Genomic DNA, 8,059 nt, shown 5'->3' on the forward strand with positions numbered 1-8,059 from the left:
CTTTTATAGAAGACATCAACATGCCATGTTTGGGGTATATTGAACAAACAATGTATATAGAATCTAACCCCCTTAGGTGTAAGTTTTTTGTGATTGAGTATGTATTGGAAGCGGATTTAATCTTGGGGCATAAATGGACTATTGCTGCCCAAGCACCACTAAGCTTTGCTAGCGACGACAGGGTCATCCATGATGGTCAATGACACAAAGTTGACAATACCGTACTACAAGGAAGAGGATCCACCCTAATGGATTTCTATGATGTTGAACACAAAAAGTTACAAGCCTCTTCCTCGGAAGCCATTCTACACAACGACCTCCCATCTATGTCAATGACCAACTCGGACAAAGAACCTAACCCTTCAAATCCATCCTCACCAACGAAGTTCAATGCCAAAACCTCACAATCACAGTTATTCCTGAAGACATCCCCCAAGCGCAACCATCTATCTCTAAATAGGAACTCAAGGGAAAAGCCTTGGAGCCAACATAGGTGTTGTGTGCCCATCAATGCCTTGAAAAGCCGTCATAAAACAGTGGACAAGGATTCTACTAAATGAAATTCTAGATAATAGTGTGACCTACAATAAAGTATTTTTTATCTTGAAAATAAATGTTTGTTGTGGAGTGCTTGCATATGTGAACTCTGTTTTTTTCTTAAGAGTGTGTGTAATGAAAAGGGGAATTTCAATTACAAGTGTGATTTCCCATGCCCAATGGAGGGTGGCAAGCTAACCCATGGGAGTGGATGGGGTTAGGCTAAGTCTACGGAATTGGTCAAAATTGATAAAGATTTAAACACTCGAAAGTAGGTGTCTTGATGAACTTGAGATACGGCTGCTTTCCAAACCCAGAGACAAAAAATCATTATAAACTTAGAAACTTGAAAAAATATGGGAATCAGCTTTAGATTATAGAATCTTTAGTGAAATTAAGGTAGAAGCATTCCCTTCATAATCCAGGAATAATCATCGTGTTGAGCCCAAGGGGAGTTGTCGATGCCTGTTATTTGTGAGAATTATGAAGTAGACATTTTTACTTGGAGGAATCATACTTAATTCCTACCCCGTAAGGTCTTTTTTAGCCCATCTATATTGAAGAAGCTATTGGATTGTTGAGCGATAGGATATTAATGTATAAAGGCACCTTGAGTGACTTTGCTCTACCCTTAGATTAGTCTTCCATTGTGGTAAATCTAGTCGTAAAATAGCAATACAAAGTACTACTCCCCATACAAGAACCTCCACGCCTGTAAAGATAGCTCCTCAATCAAAGATGTATAGCTCCCATAGCTACCTAGTTGGTGGCATACCAAAACAAGAGGGGAAGAGATGATGATTCTCTTACCTGTGCACAGTGTCCTTTGCCTTAGTAGCCTCCTTTACTTTTTCCATTCATCTCCTTATCGTGAACCACGATCTGATACCATGAAAACATTAGGGGAGGAGAGAGAGGTTGAGCTCTTACAAGCACACACTCACACAACATTAGGGGAGGAGAGAGAGGTTGAGCTCTTACAAGCACACACTCACACAACATTGGATAAGACACATACAAAGATGGAAGGCTTAAATCTTCTTCCACTTGTTCTCAAAAGAGGTCTACAAAAGATAAGTTAAAAGCAACATAAGTACTAGAGTACTATGTACAAGTGGTCCATAATGTGAACACGCGAAGTAGGTGTACTGGGAAGATAAGTATGCCATAACTTGATTGGACTAAATAAGTGTAGTCTAGCTATAGAATCACTAGCGAAGATCTATCATGTCAGCTACTAAAGCGCCAATGGTATAAAGGTGTAACAGTCACCCAGGTATTTGATGAGTGTTAACTTGTGTTGAATTTGACATGTCAACAATGATGTTCTCATGGGACCATATACATCAGTATATATAAGCTGTAATTTATGGATAGCCCTAACTGATCCATCTTTTGGAAATGATGCCCATTACATATTGCCCAAAGTATACCCCTCACATACATGTTTGTGAGAGGGGATCACGCTTTAGCAACTTTGACACCACCTCTTACCTTTTAAGGTGCAACAAACTACCAAAATTTAAGTGACCAAATCAAGTATCCATGTCACTCACAACACATGTGTGAACAAGCACTTTGTGCCAATATCTCATATATATCTAACCTATAAAGCCCATGACTTAAGAGTACTGCTGCATACCACAATGATTTCACCATTACTTTGGTCATGAGATATAAACCTAACATCAACAAATTTGACCACTAGGATTTCTCTAGCAATAATAGATAGAGATTGACAACAAGTTCTAAGAGAGTGATTTTCCCACCATTTATAGTAGTGAGAACAACCTTACCAACTCTTTTTACTAGATACAAGGAGTTGTTTGCATGTGTGGTGTTCCTCCTTGAGGAGAAAGCTCAAGTGAGGAAAATAAATCATGCTGAGAAGTAAAGTGCTTTCTAGCACCACTATTAAAGTGCTAGCATGCTAATCTATCATTAACATGCATACATCATGGATAGAAGGATCATAACTATAGTGCACAATGAATTCCCAATCATCATGTGCATAGTTTGTTGACTCTTTCTTTTGAGCACTAGGTTCTAATGCATCAACCCCACAACCATGGCTAACTCTCTCTTCTTCTCCTTCTCTAGTTTTTTTTTGCATTCATAGTTGCATTTTCCTTTCTTCTCAGGCTTGTCACTCCTTTCTTGGCATCCTTTCTAGATGATTCTGCCTTTTTCGTATAGGCACCTTGAGAAAAGACTTTTCCTTTACCTTTTTGACTAGCACCAAATACATAATCTCCCACATGTATACTACTTCCGTTTTACCAAGGTTACTCTTCTTTACAAGGGCACTACAACCAACTCATCAAAAGTAAGGGCATTGGGGTTACCCTTCATCATGATCCAAGTGTAGATACAAAACCCTGGTATGAATCTCGTAGATTTGTGAGAAAAGCAAACATCAAAGAACTATTTGGATAGGCCTTATCATTCAATACATGTCAACTGATCCCGAAGATCTTTAATCCTTGTGAGAAACTCATCCATTAAATCTCCCTCATTTATATGCCCAGACTCTAATTGCTTACATAAGAGTCATGCCTCATTACACACCTAGGAAAGTGCATTAACAAGCACATCCAAAGCATGCTTCACAGTTTTATATGACCAAATATGAGTAATAATATTTCTTTTTATTAAAAGTTCCACTAATTCAGGTGCATGTGCATCCTTGCTATCCAATCTAGCTTGTTCCAATGTGGGAGGTACAAGGAAGATGCCACAATTATATCAGAACTTGTATCACCATCTAAAGTACCTACACTATACTATTATGCTGGCAACATAGGGTGTCAAGACAACTCATGACTCAATGCTAATAACAACATTCCAAATCCCTTTGGTGACCAATACATGGCACATCATATAGGACCAATACATGGCACATCATATAGGACCACAACATGTAGTTGGTCTTATCAAGCTTACCCTTAGTGGGGCAGAAAGCATCCCTAATACATCACTGCTAGCCTACAGTAAATAACCAATCTCTGTCACAAAATGAAAATATGCCAACTACTAATAGGTACTTTCAATGCCCATTGAATGCAACCAATATGACTAATCTACCAATAGATCACTGATGAATGACAAAGTGTGTGAAAATTTACAAAGCATGGAGTATGAAAATAATACTTAGCAGGAATGCAAAAATTGATGATAATGTTGACGATGATACTATTGAAGCTATTGAAGATGAGCTCATAGATGTAATGTCAAAGATGCTGATGAGATGGTACGTTGTATGGTCAAAAGTCAGGAGTTACCTCATGGTTTCTTGTTAGAAGAAATCACATGTGCAACATATATTTTGAATAGGTGCCCTACAAAGGCTTTGCATACAATTACGTCTTTTAAATCTTGGAATGGCAGAAAGCCTTCTGTGGCTCACTTATGCATTTTTATTATCTTTCTTATATACTTGTGCCAGAGAAAAATTACAAATAAGCTTGATGGTAAGGCTATTAAATGTATTTTTGTGGAGTATAACTTGGACAGTAAAGGTTACTATCTCTATCATCCTGCCACCAAGCGGATTTATTACATTAGCAGCATATAAAGGTTGGAATGTACGTCAACAATCGGACATCAAAACTACTTTTTGAATGGATATTTGTATGAGAAGGTCTATGTATCTCAGCCTCATGGTTTTTTTTAGAAAGTTCAAGAATCAAAAGTATGTAGATTGAAAAAATCTTTGAATGGTCTTAAGCATGCTCCCAAAGCATGGCATGAGAAGATACATGCATACTTGGTTGCACAAGGTTTTTGCAGCTATCCTACTAACATTACACTCTACATTAAGAGAACTAAAGATGAATTTTTGGTCATCATGCTATACGTTGATGACATGCTACTCACAAGCCCTAATGATGATCATATTTTAGTTTTTATAGCTAATTTATAGAGGTCTTTTTTGAAATGTTAAATCTTGTCCCATTGTACTATTATTTGGGCATTGAGTTTTGACAACGTAATGATGGCATTGTTATGCTATACAGACACAATACATAGAGGCATTGTTGAAGAGGTTTAATCTTGGAGACTGCAAACCTGTTGCTATGCCTATGGAACCTAGTTTGCGACTTAGTCTTGAAGATGTAGGTAACTCTTTTGATGCTGGCCTATATTAAGAAGCTTGGATTCCTTATCTTCTTATGTAACACTAGACTTGACATTTAGTATAGGATCTCAGTATTGAGAAAATTTATGCATAGCCTAGACACAAAGCATTGGCAGTCTGCCAAACAAGTATTCTGTTACCCAAGGGCACCAAGAACTTTGGGTTGGTTTATCCCAAGGAGGTAAATTACAGTTGCATGCATTTACAAACTCAGACTCGCTTGGATTTTACGACACACAAGTGTCCATGAGTGATTTTTGCTTTCATTTTAGGGATTCATGTATATCATGGCTCAACAAGAAGCAACCCACTGTGGCCACTTTGAGCTATGAAGCTGAATATAGGGTAGCATTTATAACTACAATTAAGTGTGTTTGGCTCAGACATCTTATTGTTGATTTGGGTATTGGCAAGTCCTTAGCCACTACCATCTTTACTGAGAGTCAAAGCGCTATGGTAGTTGCGCGATAAGGAATCCAATTTTTAATGCTCACACAAAGAACATTGAGGTGCATTATCATTATGTGAGGGAGAGATGCCCAACACGAGAAATCAACTTGGCTTATGTGCTAGCACAGGAAAACATGAGAGATTTATTTATGAAGTCTCTCTCATGAGAGAGAAGTTTGAAGCTTTTCGCAAAGCTTTGAACTTACTTCCCTTTAGGATTATTTTGAGCTCCCTCTCATAGTACAAAGAGCCTAGTACATTTTTGTACTTTTAGTGCTAGCTCACCCCTTGTTCACATCATCACTCCCATATTTATAGCCACATTTGGTGGTGATGTGGGTGAACACACTAGGACCAGCCATGGCACTTTTCCCCTCTTTAGGAGGTTTTTTCCCATGTGCTAGTATACACCCATCTTGGGGTATACTTATCATCTTTGTAGAGCACACATTAATTATTTATCTATCATCTCATTGTGTGATCCCTTGAGCTTCTCCACTGTGTGTGTATGTGTGTGCATTCCTACAACCCTGTTTCCAACATTGGATAATGGAGGTGAGCTAGTTGTGATCAAGAAGATTTTGAGACACTGAACTTTGGGTGTTGCGTCGCAAGACAAATTATTATTTGATTTTGTGTAATGCACGTTGTTTATTCCATTTCAGGTTAGCAGTGGATATATTATTTGGACATGTGAAAGATTTCTTATGGACATGTGATTTTATTACAAAGGTTATACAAATTCATATGGTTAAGGTTTTACATCTATTTTGAGTAAATAAACTTGCACATTCAATAAAGAAAGCCATTTTTATTTGAAGTCAACATATTTGTAAAAGTGGTGGAAGCTATTCTGAGTCCCACAAGCTATTTCAAGTAAATATGATTAAAATACACCAAGAGAAAGCTTGGGCTCACTCTTGTATGGGGAAAAATTAGACCTAATCTTGTGTTATGTGTAAATTTTACACTATGTCATATGAATTCTTATTATGTAATTTATTTATGGGTCACCAACCTCCACCAGTGATGTCAAAGCCAACAATAATTGCAGATCTTGAAGTCGGTGAAGAAGCAATGGGCAAAGAATTGATCAAAGCCATGGGCAAGGTGAATCTTCATTTAAACTTGAGCAACTAAGGCTATGGTTGAAAGGAAGCCTTGCTATACCATTGTTTTTATTGCCCAAAAGTCAAAAGCAAGGTGGAAAGCCATTTGCGGGTTTTTAGAACCACTTCAAAATCTAAAACCACTTTTCTCTTCTCATAACATCTTCAAAATCAGGCTTCATAGATGAAAAACAAGCATGGAAGGCTTCCAAACCACTTCAAGAGCTTGAATTTAATGACTTGCACCTCCCACCCTCAACCAAGGGTTCACGATGGCTAGAAAAAGCTCCCTTCCTATAGACGATTTCATTTTTTGAAGAAAGAGTGGTTTTAAGTATTAAACAACCAAGCTTATAAAGTTTTAAAGCTTATAAAATCAAATTTTTGGGGGTTTTATTGACCAAATCAAGTGCTATCTATTTTTGTAAGTTCTTCCAAAGTTCAACTAGTTTTTCATGAATTTGAAAAAATAGCACTTTTTTGAGCCCAAAATAGCTCTTTTGACCATTTTCAAGCCTAAAAAGTCTTAGAAATTATCCAAAAAATCCCCAAAAAGATTTATTTAGGTTTTCAAAGCAATTTGGAAAATTTCTTAGCCACTTACAAGTGTTGGACACCAAAAATGAAACTACTAATGTTTGAGATGGTGGATTCTCCAATTCTCCTTCCGCAACCAACCTTGAAGATCAAATTTAACTCCTTGCACAATTACTTCAAGATAATAAGCAATAAAAATGCCTCAGCCTAGAGCAATGCCTTTTCTACTACTACTTTTGAGATGCATGCCTCGCCAAAGATCATCAAGGCTACTTTCGATGCTCAAGAAACTAAAAAGGATAGTTGATGGCAAAAAGGATGATCATCTTGTGCTTGGGGGGCGAGGGGTCACTCTATTAACTCCCTATGTAGCATATGCCTTCAAGGGGTATTAAAAAATCCCCTACTTACCGATTTTTGAATTTCAAAAACACTCCTTATGTAACACTTTTAACAATAAAAGTACCTCTTATGTACCAAAATTTTCACGATTTTAATTAAAAATTTCCTTATGTATGTACATTTTATGTAACTCCATAAGAGAAAAAAACCCCTTCTGTTGAACTCACGTGCTATCTTACATATTTTTGAGTGACCCACCGAGGTCTCATGCTTTCATGGTTAAGTCAATTAAATGGTTACTTCTCTGAAGATACTTTTTTAGAATGAAATAAGCTAAATGTGCTACAAACCATATGGTTGATCGTGCATTATTATAGTAGAGTGTTCTCCATAATAGCCTTGACAAACCTACTACTTGGGAGGAATTCCAATGCAAAGTGAAGGCCATCTTTTTACCACCATAGTTTATCCTCAAATCTCATCATTAATGAGACACTTTGTCTATGTCCAACCCTGAGACGATTCCTCAATACACCAAGAAATATTTTCAAACTCTACTTCAAATTTAGATGCTTGAAGACGTGCATGAAGATACTATTCAAAGCACTATGAATCTAGTCTTGAAGAAACTATTCAAACATAGGGAAATATGTTCAAGATTACTTCAGTGGTGGATGATGCTATTGCCTTAGCACATGATCTAGATGCAAAAGAGGTCTAACCAAGCCTACTCAACACTTCAACACCTCTTTTCCAAATAATTGATAAACTTTGGACTTCAACAATAATCAGCAATCCTTTACGCATCACTATAGTGCTTCTATCAATGGATCACATTCTCTTAATGGTTTTAATACAAATAGAAAACCTTATAGTAATGCAGGCACTATGCTAATTCAAAATGTAAAGGTTGTTTTACTGATTGAAGAAATGTAATTCAACCCAA

This window comes from Cibotium barometz, chromosome 2, assembly GCF_041138505.1.
Source record: "Cibotium barometz isolate CiBa-2024 chromosome 2, ASM4113850v1, whole genome shotgun sequence".
In the NCBI taxonomy this organism is placed as follows: domain Eukaryota; kingdom Viridiplantae; phylum Streptophyta; class Polypodiopsida; order Cyatheales; family Cibotiaceae; genus Cibotium; species Cibotium barometz.